The sequence below is a fragment of the Staurois parvus genome, unplaced genomic scaffold (assembly GCF_062004578.1).
Source record: "Staurois parvus isolate SC_StPar_1 unplaced genomic scaffold, SC_StPar_1.0 ptg000634l, whole genome shotgun sequence".
Classification (NCBI taxonomy): Eukaryota; Metazoa; Chordata; class Amphibia; order Anura; family Ranidae; genus Staurois; species Staurois parvus.
The window spans coordinates 4,814,763-4,835,444 of NW_028318430.1; the positions used below are offsets into that span (position 1 = coordinate 4,814,763).

Here is a 20,682-nt window from a genome sequence, read left to right on the forward strand (position 1 = left end):
TTTATAGAGCAGTAGCATTGTCCCTTAGGACATCAAGGGGTTGACTTACTAAAACTGGAAAGTGCAAAATCTGGAGTGGCTGTGCATAAAAACCAATCAGCTTCTAAGCTCAGCTTGCTCAATTAAGCTTTGACAAAAAAAAAATGGAAGCTGATTAATTTCTGTGCAGAGCTGCACCAGATTTTGCACTCTCCAACTTTAGTAAATCAACCCCCATAGTGTCTTAGGAAAACTGAACATCTCTCCCACTTCTTTTAATGGAGAAGGTATTCTAAAGTTCACATAGCCTAGCATAACTTTGGCAAGAGTGACAACACTGAGATTCCAGTGCAGCAGCAGCAGCAGCAGCAGCAGCAGCAGCAGAAAATACAGGATTTTTTCAGATCCTAGAATTTCTGGCAAGACCAAAATGTGCTTTTCCACTTCCTAAACAAATAACAAAGCTATTACAATACTTCCAAAATCTCTTCTAGGACTTCCAGAATTCCTGCCAGTACTTCCAATGGTGTTCACAGAATCTCCAGGACTTCCGCAAAAAAAAAAAAAAAAGTGCACACACACACAGGCTATATATACACACACACATACATACATACACATATATATATGTATATATATACACATATATATATATACACATACATACATATATATATACACACACACACACATATATATATACACACATATATATACATACACATATACATACACACATATACATACACATACACACACACACACACACTAGTGATTGTAACGCAATTCTTCTGAAATCTCAAACAGAATACAATCTTTTAAACTGTATTAAAAGATATATCTCAGTGTCAGTCCTAATAAAAGTCCTTTTAATTTTGTTTCACCGCCACTTGTATCCAAAAATACATCTGATCAATCCAACCCATCACCTATGGATAGCGGCTCACTGTTTTATGGCATGACCCCTATTTCTAGGAAGGTCAAAAAACACTTGAAATCACCAGCAGGATGACTCAAGATGTAAGAATCTTCACTTCAAAAATGATAAATAGTACTTCAATTCATCCAGAAATTATTTGTTACAATATGTTTAAAGAAGAAAAACAAAAGTCCTCAAAAGCTATACATATTTTATTTAAAAGATAAAACCCATAAACAAGTAAAAGAGAGTGTCCATTAACACTATCGTAGGTGCATGGAAAACATATGGTGTAGAACACACCCCAGCCTTAAAATGGTTGTAAATCCTTACATACCCAGTGAAGTGACGGGCCTCAGAGATGCACAGAGATGAAACAAATCCTCCTACGTACTGTAAGTTGTACCTGTTTATCTACAGCTGTCTTTCCATTACATTCAAAGTTCAGAATCTCTCAGTTCTGAAAAGCAGGGGGTGGAGAGGTGAAATTACATCAGTAAGGAGAGCTCTAAGAGCTGATTGGAGAGAAGAGAGACACCCTCCTCCACACCGCTCACAGGAACAGAGTTGAGTCTGTCAATCTGCTGAAGGTCCCAGTCACCATTTTTCTCTTGGTGTCAGAAAAACTTGTCAGAAGTGATTCAGGCTGATAGAGGAATGAAGAAGCAGATGGAAATGACACTTATTGCTCTTAAGACAACCAAACACTATAGAAGGATATGCTTTGTTCATATTTCATGTCTGAGGTTTAGTCAAGAGCGCCGTCAGGAGAATTCCTGTTAGTGTGCAGAAAGGCGAAATGTGCCCAGGCACATAGTTATGTGCAGACGGATAATTCCTGTTAGCCAGACTAGATTGGTGGCTAGTGGGTTATTTAAACATCTTTACTGCATAGGACTTTGCCTTCTGGTCTACAGCATTCTACTACTTCCTACCTGTTCCTGTGCCTGATCTCAAGTTGCCATCTTGATCCGTCTGACCACGCTTGAACTCTGCCTGAACCGACCCCTGGCTTGCGATTTGACCACATCTCTGCCTGATAATTATGCCTGTTTGCTTACCGTAGCCAACTCCAGCCTGAACCTAATTACTCTTCTGTCTGCTGCTCTGTTCCTGATGCACCTGACCCTGCTCTGTTGTCCAGTCTGTGGTGGCCATTCTTACTCCTGCAGCCTGCCAAGCACCTGTCTGTGACCCGCCAGCCTGCCAAGCGCCTGCTGCCTTCCAGCTTACCATGTGCCTGCTGCCAGTCTGTGACCCGCCAGCCTGCCAAGTGCCTGCTGCCTTCCAGCTTACCAAGTGCCTGTTGCCAGTCTGTGACCCGCCAGACCGCCAAGTGCCTGCTGCCTGTGACCTGCCAGCCTGTCAAGTGCCTGTTGCCTGTGACCTGCCAAGTGCCTGCTAACTATCTACCAGCCTGCTGCCCTGCGTCATGATTCCGCCTACATCCCAGTGCACACAGACTTATCATTTGTAGCCGTCATTGCCAGAACTGCCAGGCCCTCGTGCCTCTGGTTACTTTACCAGGGGTGCGGGAGGTGTAAGAGATCCCCTTACTCTCCATATCAGGCACGTGACCATGTGGGTTTTAATTTGATGTGGGTGCTTTTCTTTGGTTTATATATATACACACATACTATATTTTATATTATATATATATATATATATATATATATATATACACACACATATACATACATATACACACACACACACACTATCTACACCTGGCAAAAAGTATGGAATCGCCACTCTTGGGCTCTGTTCATTCAGTTGTTTAATTGTGCAGAAAAGAAAAAACTAATCACAGACATGCCTCCAAACAATTTTCACTTAACATTCCAACCTTCTGGCTTTAAGAAACACTTAAAGTGGAGTTCAACTCACCTTGTCAAAGAATAAAAGTCAGCAGCTACAAAAGCTGCAGCTGCTAACTTTTAAAAAAACAGCCATTCACCTGTCCCTCGATCCTGTGGTGTGTCCCCCACAGCCTGTTTCACCAGTCGTCCTGTATTCCAGGAGGCCGGCATTTTCAGTGTGGGCACACAGCTGTGATAGCTTGCGGCTTCACAGCCAGGTACCCACTGCACATGCGCAAACTTGTGTTATCTGCTACTCCATGGTATTGAGGAGGTAGCCAAATATTTCTACTTAAATTCATATGATTTAGTGTATTTTCACCCAGCTTTTCCCCTGTGCGTTATATGTCCAGTCAAAAATTCTCGCCAATATAACTGAGTTATAGTATGTTTTTATATCTGGTACTCCCAAACCACCTCTTTCTCTCTACTTAGAATATCATAGCTAATTCTAGGCTTCTTATTCCTCCAAATAAATCTTGTCAGGATTTTTTTAAATTATTCTAAAGTATGTCTCAGGTAATTTAAATTGGTATCATTTGGAATTTACATACGATTTTTGGAACAATCACCATTTTTATCAAGTTTATCAGCCCAATCCATGACTGAGATCCCCATCCTAGTTTCTTTATTTCATCTTTGATCTCATTCAATAGTGGAATATAATTTAATCTATATAAGTTTTTTATAGATGTATTCAAAATCTCTGTTTTAGTTGGATTAATTTTTAAGTTTGACATCTCATCATATTCTTTTAAAGATTTCATTAAATTTGGTAGTGTTATCCTTGGGTTCCCTACATAGAACAACATGTCATCTGCATAAGCTGCCACCTTATGCTCTCTCTCTCCTACCCAAATTCCTATCTATCTATATTATTCCTGATGCAGAGGTGGACTGACCATTTGGAAACTTGGGCACTGCCCGAGGGCCCTGGGTCAGTAGGGGGCCCCATGAGATGCCCCTGGTACCTTTTTTATAGGCTTTTTTGAGTTTGGGCAAGGACACAGGGGCCCCATGATCCCCTATTGCCCGGGGGCCCCATGAGTTGTCAGTCCGCCCCTGTCCTGATGGTAGCCAAAAAAGATTCCAGAGATAAAACATACGTATAACAATGGAGACAGAGGGCATCCCTGTCTAGCTCCATTCTGCATCTCAATATATTCTGAGAATTCCCCATTAACCATGATTGCAGCTGAAGGTTGACTATATAATTTCCTTATTCATCTCTCATTCTAGGTCCAATTCCCAAAACTTCCAAAGTGTCTAACATATATCCCCAGTTTACTCTGTTGAATGCCTTCTCAGCATCTATCGAGAGTACCAGCGCCGGAGTTTTCTCCTTCTTACTTATTTGTATGCAAAACTGGGCTCTTAATCCATTGTCTCTACCCTCTCTCCCAGGGAAGAACCCTACTTGGTCCATTTCAGCATTAAATCTTTCAACCTGTTTGCTAGTACTTTTGCATATAATTTAGTATCTGTATTTAATAGAGAAATCAGTCTATAACTTAAACAATGGGTGTCATCTTTAACTTCCTTACATACAAGGGCAACATGAGCTTGCAGGGATTCCCTCCTCATTTCCATCTCTCCTCCCAAAGCATTCATATATATCCTCAGTTTTGGTAGTAATATTTCTTCATATTTTTTATAGTATCTCACTGTATACCCATCGGGACCTGGCCTTTTCCCCACTACCATATTTTTTAATGCTATATGTATTTCTTCCTGTGTTATTGCTATTTCCAAGTGTTCTAATTGTTCTTCACTTAATTTCGGTAAACCCGCCTTTTTTATATATGCCGGTCTTCTTTCTGTTTTTCTTACTTCGTCTTCTTCTAGAATACCATGGGGCTTAATATTGTATAACTTATTATATTCTTTAAACACTTTTGCTATATCTTTAGTTGAGTACACTAGTTCTCCTTTATCATCTCTTATTTTTTATATAATTCCTAGATTTTTTTCTTCTAGGCCCTCAAATATTTTCCTGGTCTATCTCCCCATCTATATCTTTCACTTATCATTTTATTAAAAACTCTCCTCTTATCCTCTTCCAGGAAATTATTTAATTATTCTCTTTTATTTATTATCTTTTGTAGCCCCTCTTTTGTTACTTTATTTTTATGTATCTGCTGTAAATTACAGCATTCACTGAAAAGTATATTTATTTTTTGCCTTCTCACCCTCTTCTTCTTTGCTCCTATCGCTATTAGAATTCCTCTGATATAGGCCTTATGAGCTTCCCACACCATGGCTACCGACACTTCCTCAGATTCATTTTCCATAAAAAATTGCTCTATTTCTTTCTTGACTTTCTGATCCGTCTCTTGATCCTGAAGAAGTGTCTCATTTAACCTCCATGATTTTCCTCCACTCTGCTCATTTCCCCATAGTAATTACATTGTGACAGGAGCATGATCAGAAATCAACATGGTTTCTATGTTTACTTTAACCAAAGGCTCAATGAGTCGATGGTACAACAGTATGTAGTCTAATCCTGGGTACATCTCATGTGCATGAGAATAAAACGTATAGTCTCTATCCTTCGCATACTTGATTCTCCATATAACTACCAGTTGACATTGATATAGCATTTTTTTCAGATTTTTCAAAAATCTACTACCATCTCTATGCACCGGAGAGGTCACATCCATCTGTGGATCCATACATAGATTGAAATCTCCTGCCACAATCAAACTTCCTTTTTTAAAATCCATTAATTTCCTCAGGATATTTTTTAGATATTAAGCAATATGATAGTGTGACAAGAACACCCCTATCTAAAAAAGAAGGTTTCTAAATGATCCACGCGGAGTAATATGAATTCAAAGGAATTTTAACAATACTTTATTTGATCACATAGATCATAGGGAGGTTAAACATGAGCACGGTGTACATATGAAAAAAATTAAAATCATGTTAAAAAACACTAAGCGTCTTCAATTTAGGGTCATCTTAGCCAACAGAGCACCATATAAGGCAGAGTTGTGTAATGATGAAATAGTTATCCTGGGTTTCCGTAGGTTTCCCGCTTTAAATTTGAGTGAACCATGTATTCAGTAGGTGTGTTCCCAATATATGTCAGGGACCTCCTGGAATGTAAAAGCTGGAACACAGAAATACATAGTATATGTATAGAAATATGGAAACCAAATCACATCCAAAATTCACCAGGCCTCCCTCCACAATAGTCAATGGATACTGCTGTTACCTTCTCAATAGTGAGACTATCATACCCGCTTCTCAAGTGTAGGGACTTCCTGGATAGCCACCCCAAATGAAACAAGGTCCACAGTACCAAATGATTCTGAGGATATATATAGAAAAAGATAATAAATGTATAGATCATGGGCATCAGGTGACCCCGAAAACAAAACAAACACAAAATGTGGATATATTACCATCAATAAGGATCAAGAAGACTCCTGTCGACTTGAAATAAGATCAGGTCCTTGATGCTTTTTCAAAGATGCATATGGGGGTGAGGAACCAGGTATACACGATGCGTGGATTTCAAACACATATAATGTGTATGTAGCATATAGCAGGCCGTAGATACCTGAGTTTAATATACCCAATAAAGGGTTTCCAAAAATTGCTCAATTAGAGAAGGTTATTTGCGGTTTTATAAGGATGTGGCTATGTCACAGCAAAAAATACCTGAATAGGATAGCGTATATATATATATATATATGTAGATTCTCCTCCAAAGAGGATTTCCAAAAAATTCCCCGAGTATACAGGGTAAATTAGGCCCATAAAACATGCCCTATTAACACCATGTAGGCTCTGTAAATCTCAACAGCCGTAAGCTTTAAATAACTTGCCACCGGTGGAAGGTATGTTTCCCTGAGGGATTGCCGTTTGCGAACCGCTGTGATAATAGCCCACTGGTAGTTCTCAGAGGGTCTTGGGCCTACCCAACAGGGAGCTGTGACACCGCCGTTCCTTCCCGCCTCGTGGGCGCCGCACCCAGTGAAGACGCCGAGCGTAGTGACGTCAATACGTTGACGCGTTTCGTCCGCCAATCACCGCAGACTTCGTCAGAACTGGGAGGGGACTTCAATCCTTTGCCTTATATGGTGCACTAATTGCATACCAAAAAGTCTCCACCTCGCCATCTTGTGTTGAAAGAATATCACTACATTAAGAATATCCAAAGTGAATTAAAACACATATCTTGAATTTTAAAATGATTACTGGATGTAGAAGAGGAGCCTAATTACTATAGATCAAGTCATCTTCCAAGGGGATAATAAAGAGGAGATTATTATTAGCATATTTCATGTTCACATAGGGAAACATCAAAAACAGGTCCAGCTACCAGAATTTCAATATCAGTCCTATTATTGTATATGCTCACCACCCAATAGGAGTAGAGAAGATTGCATAGTTAGATTCATATTTTGTCCACAGAAGCCCATATTTAATTCATATATATGATATCCCAATGTAGATTATAACTCAGGGTATATAAAGAGTTCAAGGGAATTCATTTCAAAAACACCCCAAAGTTGAGTTCTGTATTTAGTCCAAATGGGACAAGTGCCCCTAGGGTATAGATCCAGAATTTTTCTTTTTGTAGGAGGACTTTGTCAAAGTCCCCCCGACGAGCCGAAATATTCAGCAGAAAGATCCCTTTTACTTTTAGACCATCTGTTTTGCCCCCGTGTACTTCTTTAAAGTGTTGCGCCAGTGGGTTCTCTTTTTCTCCCTTTCTTACCTTCCTATTTTCATTTCTAATGTCTCTCAGATGTTCACCAATCCTAGTCCTAAGGCTTCTTTTTGTTTTTCCTATATATATCTTTTTACATGGACATTCTATCATGTATATCATTTTACTACTAGAGCAGTTAATGAAGCTTCGTAAGAAACTGTACAGAAGAATTAGAATATAGACATGAATCTATCCAGCTCTATAAGAGGTTCAGAGAGAGGGGCTATTCACATAGAACCCTAAGAAGAGCAAAAAGAAGAGCCCTCGGTAAAACAAGAGAGGAACTAATTAATAAATCAAAACCAAAGGCAGCTGCGAATACTGAAAACCAACCGGTAAGATTCATAACTAAATTTGGACAACAATGGGGTGAAGTCAAGAAGGCCCTGGACTCCCATTGGCATTTACTAACTCAAAATCCGCAGATAGCGAGTGTGGTAGGAGAGTGCCCCCATATGGTGGCAAAACGAACTCGGAATCTAGATGATATATTAGTACAATCAGAATTTCAGAGGGCACCACAAAGAAACTGGCTAACTAGGAGGACTGGCGTATATGGTATGTTTCCATGTGGTCATTGTCAGATTTGTCCATTTGTACATAAGTCCAATCAGTTCTTCAACAATGATAACTCTAGGATATTTCAAATACGAAGCTTCATTAACTGCTCTAGTAGTAAAATGATATACATGATAGAATGTCCATGTAAAAAGATATATATAGGTAAAACAAAAAGAAGCCTTAGGACTAGGATTGGTGAACATCTGAGAGACATTAGAAATGAAAATAGGAAGGTAAGAAAGGGAGAAAAAGAGAACCCACTGGCGCAACACTTTAAAGAAGTACACGGGGGCAAAACAGATGGTCTAAGAGTAAAAAAGATCTTTCTGCTGAATATTTCGGCTCGTCGGGGTGACTTTGACAAAGTCCTCCTACAAAAAGAAAAATTCTGGATCTATACCCTAGGGGCACTTGTCCCATTTGGACTAAATACAGAACTCAACTTTGGGGTGTTTTTGAAATGAATTCCCTTGAACTCTTTATATACCCTGAGTTATAATCTACATTGGGATATCATATATATGAATTAAATATGGGCTTCTGTGGACAAAATATGAATCTAACTATGCAATCTTCTCTACTCCTATTGGGTGGTGAGCATATACAATAATAGGACTGATATTGAAATTCTGGTAGCTGGACCTGTTTTTGATGTTTCCCTATGTGAACATGAAATATGCTAATAATAATCTCCTCTTTATTATCCCCTTGGAAGATGACTTGATCTATAGTAATTAGGCTCCTCTTCTACATCCAGTAATCATTTTAAAATTCAAGATATGTGTTTTAATTCACTTTGGATATTCTTAATGTAGTGATATTCTTTCAACACAAGATGGCGAGGTGGAGACTTTTTGGTATGCAATTAGTGCACCATATAAGGCAAAGGATTGAAGTCCCCTCCCAGTTCTGACGAAGTCTGCGGTGATTGGCGGACGAAACGCGTCAACGTATTGACGTCACTACGCTCGGCGTCTTCACTGGGTGCGGCGCCCACGAGGCGGGAAGGAACGGCGGTGTCACAGCTCCCTGTTGGGTAGGCCCAAGACCCTCTGAGAACTACCAGTGGGCTATTATCACAGCGGTTCGCAAACGGCAATCCCTCAGGGAAACATACCTTCCACCGGTGGCAAGTTATTTAAAGCTTACGGCTGTTGAGATTTACAGAGCCTACATGGTGTTAATAGGGCATGTTTTATGGGCCTAATTTACCCTGTATACTCGGGGAATTTTTTGGAAATCCTCTTTGGAGGAGAATCTACATATATATATATATATATACGCTATCCTATTCAGGTATTTTTTGCTGTGACATAGCCACATCCTTATAAAACCGCAAATAACCTTCTCTAATTGAGCAATTTTTGGAAACCCTTTATTGGGTATATTAAACTCAGGTATCTACGGCCTGCTATATGCTACATACACATTATATGTGTTTGAAATCCACGCATCGTGTATACCTGGTTCCTCACCCCCATATGCATCTTTGAAAAAGCATCAAGGACCTGATCTTATTTCAAGTCGACAGGAGTCTTCTTGATCCTTATTGATGGTAATATATCCACATTTTGTGTGTGTTTTGTTTTCGGGGTCACCTGATGCCCATGATCTATACATTTATTATCTTTTTCTATATATATCCTCAGAATCATTTGGTACTGTGGACCTTGTTTCATTTGGGGTGGCTATCCAGGAAGTCCCTACACTTGAGAAGCGGGTATGATAGTCTCACTATTGAGAAGGTAACAGCAGTATCCATTGACTACTGTGGAGGGAGGCCTGGTGAATTTTGGATGTGATTTGGTTTCCATATTTCTATACATATACTATGTATTTCTGTGTTCCAGCTTTTACATTCCAGGAGGTCCCTGACATATATTGGGAACACACCTACTGAATACATGGTTCACTCAAATTTAAAGCGGGAAACCTACGGAAACCCAGGATAACTATTTCATCATTACACAACTCTGCCTTATATGGTGCTCTGTTGGCTAAGATGACCCTAAATTGAAGACGCTTAGTGTTTTTTAACATGATTTTAATTTTTTTCATATGTACACCGTGCTCATGTTTAACCTCCCTATGATCTATGTGATCAAATAAAGTATTGTTAAAATTCCTTTGAATTCATATTACTCCGCGTGGATCATTTAGAAACCTTCTTTTTTAGATAGGGGTGTTCTTCTCACACTATCATATTGCTTAGTATGTTGTTCTTTGGGTTTATGTATCCACACTTATACAAGTGAGTCGGAGATATGCTAATGACATCAGTAATTCGTGTCATTTTTTGGTGGCCTGCTTTTGCTTTATTGTTGTGATATTTTTTAGATATACCTCCGGTTTCTTATTCGGGCAATATATATTTGCTAATGTACAATCTATTTCCTGTAGTTTTCCTTTCAAAAACAGGAATCTCCCTTCCGGATCTACCAATCTCTTTTCCAACTTAAACCGTATATTTTTTGCAAATCCTATTGTCACTCCCTTTGCACATTTAACCGGGGAATCTGCATAAAACCGCTCTGGATAATGTCTAGTTTGTAACTTCACATTTGTTTCTTGTACTAGATGAGTCTCTTGTAGAAACACCACTGAGGAAAATCTATGTTGAAGGTATTTAAGAATCCTAAATTTCTTCTCAGGACTATTTAAACCTTTAACATTATAAGTCACAAAGTGAATCTCTTCTATTTTTCTCACCTCCTCTCATCCTTCTTCGCCCTCCTCCTCTCTCTTCCTCTCTACCCCGTATTTTCCCCTTTGTTCTCTAAAGTTTCTACAAATTAGTGTACCTCCAGCTATCCTGCATAATCTAAGGCTGCCAACTACCCTCCCATAACCCTCTCCCTCCCCCTTCCCATCCCCTCCCTTTTTAGGCCCATATTTTGCCTATGAATCATTTGTGGTCTTAATCCCACTCTTGATTCCACTTTAGGGTGTAACTCTGAGCATGTCCACCTCATCCCATTTACCCTCCCCCAGCATCCTGACAAAACAAGAAGAAAAGATTAAAAAAAAAAAAGGGAAGGAAAAGGGAGTAAGTAGAGGGGGGGGGGCCCGACCGCCTTCCTATGCTACCTACCACCTCTCGTTCTCCCCAATCCATCTCTCCCCCCCCCACTCCCCATCCAGGAATATCTATATTTTGCAACTCAAGTCTCTCACAGAAGTCTCTCAGTTCTTTGGGAAACTTTAATCTTGCAGATCATCCATTTTTCCACCCGATTAAGCATGCTGGGAACCCCCAGCTATATCAAACACCCTGCTTCTTCATTTGCTCTACCAATGGTTTAAAAATGTTCTTTCTTGAGAGTGTCTCTGCAGCAAGATCAGCAAAGATCTGTACATTTGTTTCTCCATAGTTTATAACAGCTCTTCCTTTCATCCTTTTCCAGATCTCCTCTTTATCCCAATAGTAGTGGAATTGAGCTATAACATCTCTCGATCTTCCTTTTCCCCCTCCTTGAAGTAATCTTCCAATTCTGTACACCCCATCAATTTTATGGGGTTCTGCTGAAGATCTGTCCATTATGGTGTCAAACATTTTCTCTATCGTTTCCCTAAGATCTTCTCCTTGAGAAATCTCTGGTAGACCTTGTATCCTTAAATTGCATCTTCTGTTCCTATTTTCTTGGTCTCCCAATTTATATAACAGATTTCTTTGTTCTTTTTTCATTTCCACCATTTTATTTTCTAAGGTCTGTATATCTTGAGTGTGCTTGTTTGTTTTTTCTTCCATCTCTTCCATTCTAGACAAAACCTACCCCAGTTCTTTATGTAACTTTACCATCTTTTTTTTATAGTTGTTTCCAGACCTTTAAACATTTCTACTATTTCTGATTTAGTCAGCAACTGAGTCCTGATCTTCCAAATTCTGCAGAGCGTTTATTTTCTCAAAATCTGCTTCTTCCAGGTTTTGGCTAATATTAGAGATTCCCAGGGATATTCTGGGGCTCCTACCACTGTTCTCCATCCCACTCTGCCTCTCAGGTGTCCGTTTATCCTGCCCGGGGATATATTTCTTAATCGAGTTTGATATGGGAGCCTTTGAGCCCCCTCCTTTTGTTGCTTTGTTCTTCATTTTAATATAATTCCAGTGTCCAATATCTGATGGGATCAATAATCCACTCCTCCTTTTAAATTCCCCTTCTTCTTTCCTCCTCTCTCCTTCTTTATCCCCCAACAGGAGCTAGCTTTCTATCCTTTACTTCTTCCTTTTTTCTCTTCTTTCCCTCCTTCCTGTCCCCAGTTTAAATATATTTTAAATACGTTTAAATACAAGACCCTCTTTAATCTCCATAATGTTCCTTAAGTGCAGCCCCTGCTCCTTTAACCATCCATATTTACTTCAATCTGCAATTTGACACTTAACACATAGCACAATCCATTCTCTTCTGCCGCTCTCACTCAACCTTTTAGCTCTCACTTCTTCACTTTCAAGGGGGGTGGCGTCTGGAGGTCTCATCGGCAGAGGGTTGCAAAAGAGGGTCCTTCCACTTCAGCAGGCTTTCCAGGGTATATCCCTTCTACAATTATACTTATCTACAGTCAGTCCATGCCACATAGAAAAACTGCTTTTTTTTTATTGTTAGTCCTGGGAATCAATATTAAAACAGTACTGGCCGAAGTAAAGAATTCATTAGGCTCAAAATGAAACTCTAAGGTGAAACTCATTGGTTTCCAATTCCAGCTCCCTGGAAGGAATCCAGCTAAGGAGGTGCAGGAGACAGGGGAGAGAGGGGAGCTCAATATTGCAGTGCTTTCCTGTGCCATATGCCGGCCATCTTTTCTCTCCGAAGATTCCCCTGCAGCAGGTCATATGACCAGCCAGCATGCTCTGTGACTCGGCTACTCGGCTCTCTGGATCTCCTCGTCCCCCGGCTCTCCTCCACATGCACACTGAGGATCCACAGGCGTCGGGCCGGACACCACAGCTCACCTATGGGACACAGCAACAGGCAAGACCCCCTCCTCCCTCCCGGCTATCCCCCTTCTTCCATTCAGATCTAAATAGCAAGACGCTGGAGGAGCCTGGGTTCGGGAGATCTTACAACGATCTCCCATTCAGCACCATACTCAGGCTCCTCCCCCCGGGACCATTGACCATTCTCTGCCTGACCCCCTGTACCTACCTGTCCGTTAGTTGCTGTACCCGGCTCATGACCTGAATACTCTCCGCCTGCTCCTCCTGTACCTACCTGCCCGATAGTTATCGACCCGGCCTGCCTGACTACGTTGTGCTCTATATGTGTATCTACCTGTGTATCTATATCAGGTTAGGTTTGGGTTTGTTTCACCTTGTTGTATGTATTTGTGTTAGCTTGGGGTTTGGTGCACTGCGTTTATATTTGTATTGTTAGTCTTAATAAATTGTCTTATTTATACCATATCTGAAGCCTGCGTTTCCCTGTGTCAGTACACACACCTCTGGTCACACCCGGAGCCCTGACATTACACCAAGGCCATCCTGATCAGAAGTGGCTGCACAGGGAAGCCATCTTGGCTTGTTGCTGGGAAGGATGGATCTTGATGAGGTTGTGTATTTGTCGCTGCTGGTTTTTGATGACAGAGAATATGCTTATCAGACTCTGAGGGAGTATACCCGGGATCAACTGCTAGAATGTATACGGGTCGCTCATCTTCTAGTAGATCAGGGCACAAAGTTCTCTGATGTGCAACCTTTGATTCAGGTTTGTGCAGAGTTGGCTTCATCTAGTACCCCTGAAAGCAGGAATGACTTTTTGCCACCATTTAGTGCAGACCAGGTAGAGTCCCTGGTGTGGTTATTGGAGGATGATGTGGATTACATCTTGGAGCATTATGCTGCATGTTCACAACAGGTATTAAGGGATTGTATAAACGCAGTGCAGTCTTTGACCAGACAGGCTTTGTGTAAGCTGAGCTTTGTTCAACCCATACTGCAGACATGGTCAGACTTGTTGCACCCAGCCTCAGTCAGCTTACAATGTCATTCCTCCGCTCAAGGCACTCTTCCTGCATCCCCGACAGCACCCCCAGTGACGGCCCAGTATACTCTGCTAACTACCACATATCAGTCCTCTGCTCCCACTTGCTGCACCTATCCTTTTTTTAACCCTGTAAAGAAGTCCGCTGTAGCAACTGCTCCCTCCTCTGTTCCATCCTCCAGCTCTTCTCTGTCTTCAGCTGCTCCATCCGTTTACAAACCTGCGCTTACTTACAGTGCTCCAGTAACTAAAACCAGGAAAAGGCAAAAATTCTTTCCAACCAATACCATCCAGCCAGTATCCAAACCGGTCAGCCTGCCATCTGAGAACCCGCCTTCCGTGATGCAGCCTGGTGCCTCGGCACCCACAATTCAGCCTGATGTCTCTACCCAGCCTGATGTCTCTACCCAGCCTGATGAACTGATCCAGCCTGATGATCCTATTATGCCAGATGACTCGATGCCCGCTGTCTTGCCAGATGACTCGGTGCCCGCAGTCTTGCCAGACGACTCGGTGCCCGCAATCTTGCCAGATGACTCGGTGCCCGCAGTCTTGCCAGAGGACTCGGTGCCCGCAGTCTTGCCAGACGACTCGGTGCCCGCAGTCTTGCCAGATGATCCAATGCCTGATGACCCAGTGTCCGCTGTCATACCTGGTGACCCGATGCCCACTGCCTTGCCAGATGACTCGGTGCCCGCTGTCGAGCCAGATGACCTGATGCCTGGTGACCCGATGCCCGCTGTCGTGCCTGGTGACCCGATGCCCGCTGTCGTGCCTGGTGACCCGATGCCCGTTGTTGAGCCAGATGACCTGGTGCCCGCGGTCGAGCAAGACGATCCAATGTCTGATAACCCGGTGCCCGCGGTTGTACCTGGTTACCCGATGCCCGCTGTCGAGCCAGATGGCCCGGTGCCCGCCGCTCCATCTGGGGGCCCGGTGCCCGCCGCTCCGCCTGGGGGCCCGGTGCCCGCCGCTCTGCCTGGGGGCCCGGTGCCCTGCCTTGTTGCCCGTCGCTCCGCCTGGGGGCCCTGTGCCCACCGCTCAGCCTGGGGGCCCGATGCCCGCCGCTCCGCCTGGTGGCCCGGTGCCCACTGCCCCGCCTGGTGGCCCGGTGCCCACTGCCCCGCCTGGTGGCCCGGTGCCCACTGCCCCGCCTGGTGGCCCGGTGCCCACTGCCCCGCCTGGTGGCCCGGTGCCCACTGCCCTGCCTGGTGCCTGCTGCTCCGCCTGGTGATCCGGTGTCCAGCTCGAAGTGTCTCCGTCCGGTGTCCAGCCCGAAGTGCCTCCGTCCGGTGCCCAGCTCGAAGTGCCTCCGTCCGGTGCCCAGCCCGATGTGCCAGTCTTTGATATCCCGCCAGTCACCGGACCCGGGCGGTGGAACATTTTGCCCAGCTAGGACTGTTTGGAGAGTCCTAAGGCCGCTCCTTGAGGGGGGGGGTACTGTCAGGAATGGACTTGCCAATAGTGGTGGGACTCACCTGCCTTGTGGGCTGCAGTACCAGGACTGGCCAGCGGGTGCTCTCAACAACCAGAGGTTCACTTCGGCAATTAGCCATCACCTGGGGCTGATTGCAGGTGGTGTATTTAAGGGATTGCCAGACCTGCAGTCTGTGCCTTGGTGTATGTTTTTCCATGGGCCCCTGTATCTTGTAAACTGCATTCCTGTTCCTGCCTGACTTGTTGCCAACCCTGCCTGATCCTGATCTCTGCTGACTTCTCCTGTTTGATCCCTGGCTTGTGACCCTGACCATTCTCTGCCTGACCCCCTGTACCTACCTGTCTGTTAGTTGCTGTACCCGGCTCGTGACCTGACTACTCTCCTCCTGCTCCTCCTGTACCTACCTGCCCGATAGTTATCGACCCGGCCTGCCTGACTACGTTGTGCTCTATATGTGTATGTACCTGTGTATCTATAGCAGTTTAGGTTTGGGTTTGTTTCACCTTGTTGTATGTATTTGTGTTAGCTTGGGGTTTGGTGCACTGCATTTATATTTGTATTGTTAGTCTTAATAAATTGTCACACACACCTCTGGTCACACCCGGAGCCCTGACAGTAGGTGAATTAAGCATTAGCAGGAAGTGATTAGAGCAGTAGTAGGGAGATGGTAGAAGTGAGGGTGATATGTATAAGCTTTGAGGTGGAGCAGAGGTATAAAGAAATGAAATTTTGAGAACAGAGGATAGTAATATGAAAAGGAGGAGTAGAGGGGGCATATTGAAAGGTAGATGGAGTGGGAATCAGACTTGTAGGAGATGGAGAGTTCTTTGTTGTATTTTTTTGCTGCTTGAGTTATCCTGCTTTAGTTAAACTGCTGTGTTCAGCTGCTGTTATACACTCCAGCAGGAAATGCACTCGCGGGCTGGAGGGAATAGTATGAGCTCTGTTTTAGAAAGATTTAGTTTGAGGAAGTGGAGGGACATCCATGCAGATATGTCACTTAGTAGGTTAGTAATGCGAGAGGAGACTGCTTGTATATAAATCCCATTTCCTTTAGGCAATGTCATATAGTTTGGGGCAGGCCAACCTCTGATGATGTGTTCTGCACGAAAGGCCTAAGGAGGAGCCAACAGAGTGTGACGTCACAGCCACCTGGAGCCACGAGGAGGCCTGGCGGCCATCTTAACTAAGGGGTCAGTACTACTCTGCATTATTATTGTGATATCTGAGTGATATACTACCCTGTTTTAACCTACATTTTGAGCAATAAAATCTTGAAACTACTACACTATGGGTATCTGTCCTTTGGTTCCCTTTGGAGCCAATTAACTTCCAGGATATCCCATTAGGATCCACGACCACCAGAGGGAGGGAGCCCTGTATCCAGGCTGTGCACCCGTCCAACCTTAAGGGGACCTCTGGACCTAGCAGTTTAACCACACATCACCAAGACAAGATTACCTACCCCTAGATGGAAGCTCACCTATTCCGCCTGCCTAAGTGACCTTGGTGGATACTGATTACATGCGCAATATTTATGCGCGTCCGGTGAGTGTACATTTCTATCATTTGTTCCTGCCACAAGTCTTGGTATTCTGCTATAACAAGTGGATCATCTTTTACATATATTTTAGGAACTATTTATTTATGCTTCTAACTTTTGTGGACAATTTATGATTTATTGAGAATATCTAGCGCTGCACTTTACTTTGGTTACTGATGATCTGTATGTTGCTGTAAAAATATACTAATAAAATAGCCACAGGCTACTTTTCCAGTTATTCTCCAGTCTGAGTAGGGGGAGCCCAACTTAAGAAATCATGCAGCCTCATGACCACTACATGCTGTACATCTTCCCTGGTCCTTACTGTTCCCATCCACCCTAGCAACTTCAACCCCCCATTATTATAGTCTAGCAAGGAGAAGGAAAAGCCAACCCAGGAACAGGGCAGGAAAATAAATGGGAACCAATGCCCCCTTACAGGTTTCAAGTTGCAGAAAAAGAAAAAGAAGACAAGTGTCCCAGGAACAACCATCCCCTCTATCAGCTCTGGTGAAGACCAAATGGAACTTCCAGTAGAAGTCACTGATCAGAGGGTATTGCAACAAAAACCCTTTCAATAGTATTTTAACAGACCAAAGGTGAGCAAACAAGACAAGATTATGATTAACGTTTATATGATTTTTACTTGAGCTGTTTAGATCTATAAACAGGTTTTTACTTCAAGAGGTGCAAAGGAAACTACCTCCACCTGCTTGTGAGATGGAAGTCTATGCAATGTTCGTAAATGATAGGTCATATCTGGCTCAGTAAAAAAAAAAATTGAGAAACAAAAATTATTTTTCATTCCTGACTTTAAAAAAGGGTGAAAATATATAAATAACCACTATACATTTCCTTTAAACAAAACCTTTTTAAAAGCTGGGATACTTCATCTAAACCCTTCCCTGGGCTTCCATACAGGCAAATCCCATCTTCTGACCCATGCCTTCCCCCAGGTGAATATTTGTTTGACACTTGACTTTAGAGATTTATTTTGATTCCAGAAATCCACATAGAAAATATATATTATATATTTTATTTATAAATGTATGCCAAGGTTTAAAATAATGGTTGTCTTAGAAAAAAATTGGCGTGTAGTTAAGCACGCTTGGGTTTCCTTGGAAACAGATTTCCTGACACTTATGGCTTTTTGATGCACTCAGCAGCAAGCCAGGCATTTGACATGGGCATTCCTCCTTTCACACTGAAAATGAGAACAAACTGTCAAGTATACAGGCATTGAGGTTATGAAGATAGATCTGCAGTCTTTAAAGCACATCACATGTATGTAAAAGCTGGTTTCTGTCTAAGGAACACCACAAGTTGATTTCAGATTTTCTTTTCAACTTTTGTATGAATTCATCTAGAAAACATACTGTAAGAAAGAAAAAGAACTTGTAAAGCAGAGATGCAACTTTCAAATGTGTGCTCAGCTTCAAAATCATAAAGGAATAATCTTAACCACTTAGTGACTGGAGGGGAAAACAAATGGTAAAGCCTGAACACAATTTTGCTTTGACATGTGCTAGTAAAACTAATATATCTTGCTTTTTCCCAAGACAAATTGGGCTTTCTTTTGGTTGTAAATGTAATGAATATCTCATGATTTTTTTTTATTAACAAAAGGAAAACTGTCCCAAAATTTTTTTTCCCAATTTAGCTGTACATTTCTTTACATTACCATAATTTACCACCAAAGAACAACCCAAAATCATTTCTCCTGTTCCTGACAATTGCAGCGATACCATGTGTGTGTTAGTTGTGTGTACTTGTAATAGGGCCCAGAAACAATAGTGCACATTTTGCTTTTTTATCCTAACTAAAACACACTGATACTAATTTAAAAAAAAGGTTTTTTTTTTTGTTTTTTAAGAACTACCACAAATACTGTGACCCTGACCTTTGCACCTCTCCTTGACCCTAACACTAACTCTGGCATTGACCTAGATCAAACCTTGATCGAGCAATCTTTTTCCCCACACACTTGTTTATTTACATCTTAAATCACCTGCAAGCAGTGCAATGTATCTATCTGTCTCGCAATTCAGAAGGCAAAGTAAACACATGGGCGGGCTGCAGAATGACCACCACTGTGATAGCTAATCAGAGGCTATCACAGAGGTCAGGTTACCCCACAGCTGGGAGTCCCGAGACCTGATCATTACTACAAAACCCTGGGCTCCCGGTGAGAGCTCGGTCTCTGTGCTGAGAGCAAGCTGTGCAGCACGCATAAGTGTATGTGAACCCTAACAATGAGCCGCTCCTATTTACTCCATTTTTGCCTAGTAAATAAACCACTGAAAGCGTTTTTCTTATATCTGTTCCATACATGCAAAAAGAAAACCAATACGCCTGAGCAGCAGTGACTGGTCTTTACTACAGGAAATTCCAGTATTATTACAGAGGCACAGTTTCACACTATATTACAGCGCAAAAGAAATGCACAAAGCACACCAAGTTTTAAGAATACACATGCCTCTTGTATATTAAAATATTTTATCCTAGAGTTAGATTTAAAGTGAAACTGCATTTTTTTCCAGTGTAATATTTTCCATTTTACCCCTATGTGAATATCTGCTACAGACAGATGCTGATGTGCAGGAAAACTGGTGCATTTAAGGCCTACATTTACCTATGGGTCTGTACTTCTGTACTTCAACCATTTACTACAGCTTTACATCTAAATATGTTGGAGTGGTGGATATGTATTTTCTGCATTTATAAAACTTCAGGAAAACACACAAAAAGGAAGCCAGTTTGTTTCCAAAAGAACTGTGGCAAAAAATCAGGGAGGTCTACTTTCCAAGAAAGGGTCAACTGGGTGTGGAGGGGGTCTTACTTACTGCCGTTGCATATTTAATGTTTTTAAACAGAACGTAGGGGAAATTGGCTTTGTTTTTGAAAATGGATTGTGTTTACTTTACATCGTAATAACATTCAAAAAAATGTTTATATATATATATATATATATATATATATATATATATATATAGATAATTAAATATCACAGAAAGAAAGATTTCTCTGATAAAATTATATAAATTTCACTTGGGTAAAGTGTTGCATGACTCAGCAATTGTTAAGCTCTCATTGCATAGTCTAACTAAAAAGCCTGGTAATGAAAGGGTATTACAAGCTAGTACTCAAGTGCCTAATACAGATGTGGACTAGAATGGAGTAGAAGTATAGAATGGACCACTGGACCGTAGTCTGAATGTGTCTTCCAATTTTTGTTTTATATCCAACTAAGTTGTTCACCAATAGGTTCTAAAAATGGTCCTTGGGCTACTAGTAGAGTGAAAAAGTAGAAGGGAGAGAGCACCAAAGGTATAGTTTCACCAGTGCTTATAAAACGTTGGTAGGTGTAGCCCATATTTAGTTGTAGTGAATGGTGAAGTTGTTCTGTACCCAGTATAACTGGCATTTATTTGGGTTATGGCTTATAGGTGTAGATAAATTTAGTTGGGATCACTGCAACCAGTGGAGCTGCATTTGATTGTTTTGGTCTGGTCTGTGTTCCAGAGACTGTATGATTGTTTGCTTCCCTCTGTTCACCTGGAGGAGCTCTGGAAAATAGAGGCAGGAAGAATTTAATCAGTAGCTTAATATTTATGTAGCCCCAGCCAATCCCTGGGAGGCCTAGGAGAAGGCATAACCACCCTGGAGTGGAGAGCAGCCTTGTCTC

General features: G+C 42.0%; 1 protein-coding gene and 2 long non-coding RNA genes across 3 annotated transcripts in view; 1 reads left to right on the forward strand and 2 right to left on the reverse strand.

Annotated features, from left to right (window-relative positions):
- OCA2 (OCA2 melanosomal transmembrane protein) overlaps positions 1–20,682 on the reverse strand; it is a 444,033-nt gene that overhangs the window by 285,559 nt on the left and 137,792 nt on the right. The window lies entirely within an intron of this gene.
- LOC149449228 (uncharacterized) lies at positions 5,646–6,426 on the reverse strand. Its single transcript, XR_016315433.1, has 3 exons — positions 6,165–6,426; positions 5,975–6,070; positions 5,646–5,869 (listed from the first exon to the last, which is right to left on the reverse strand). It is a non-coding gene; the product is annotated as an uncharacterized LOC149449228 (long non-coding RNA).
- LOC149449229 (uncharacterized) lies at positions 9,333–10,115 on the forward strand. The gene is made up of 3 exons (XR_016315434.1): positions 9,333–9,596; positions 9,691–9,786; positions 9,892–10,115. It is a non-coding gene; the product is annotated as an uncharacterized LOC149449229 (long non-coding RNA).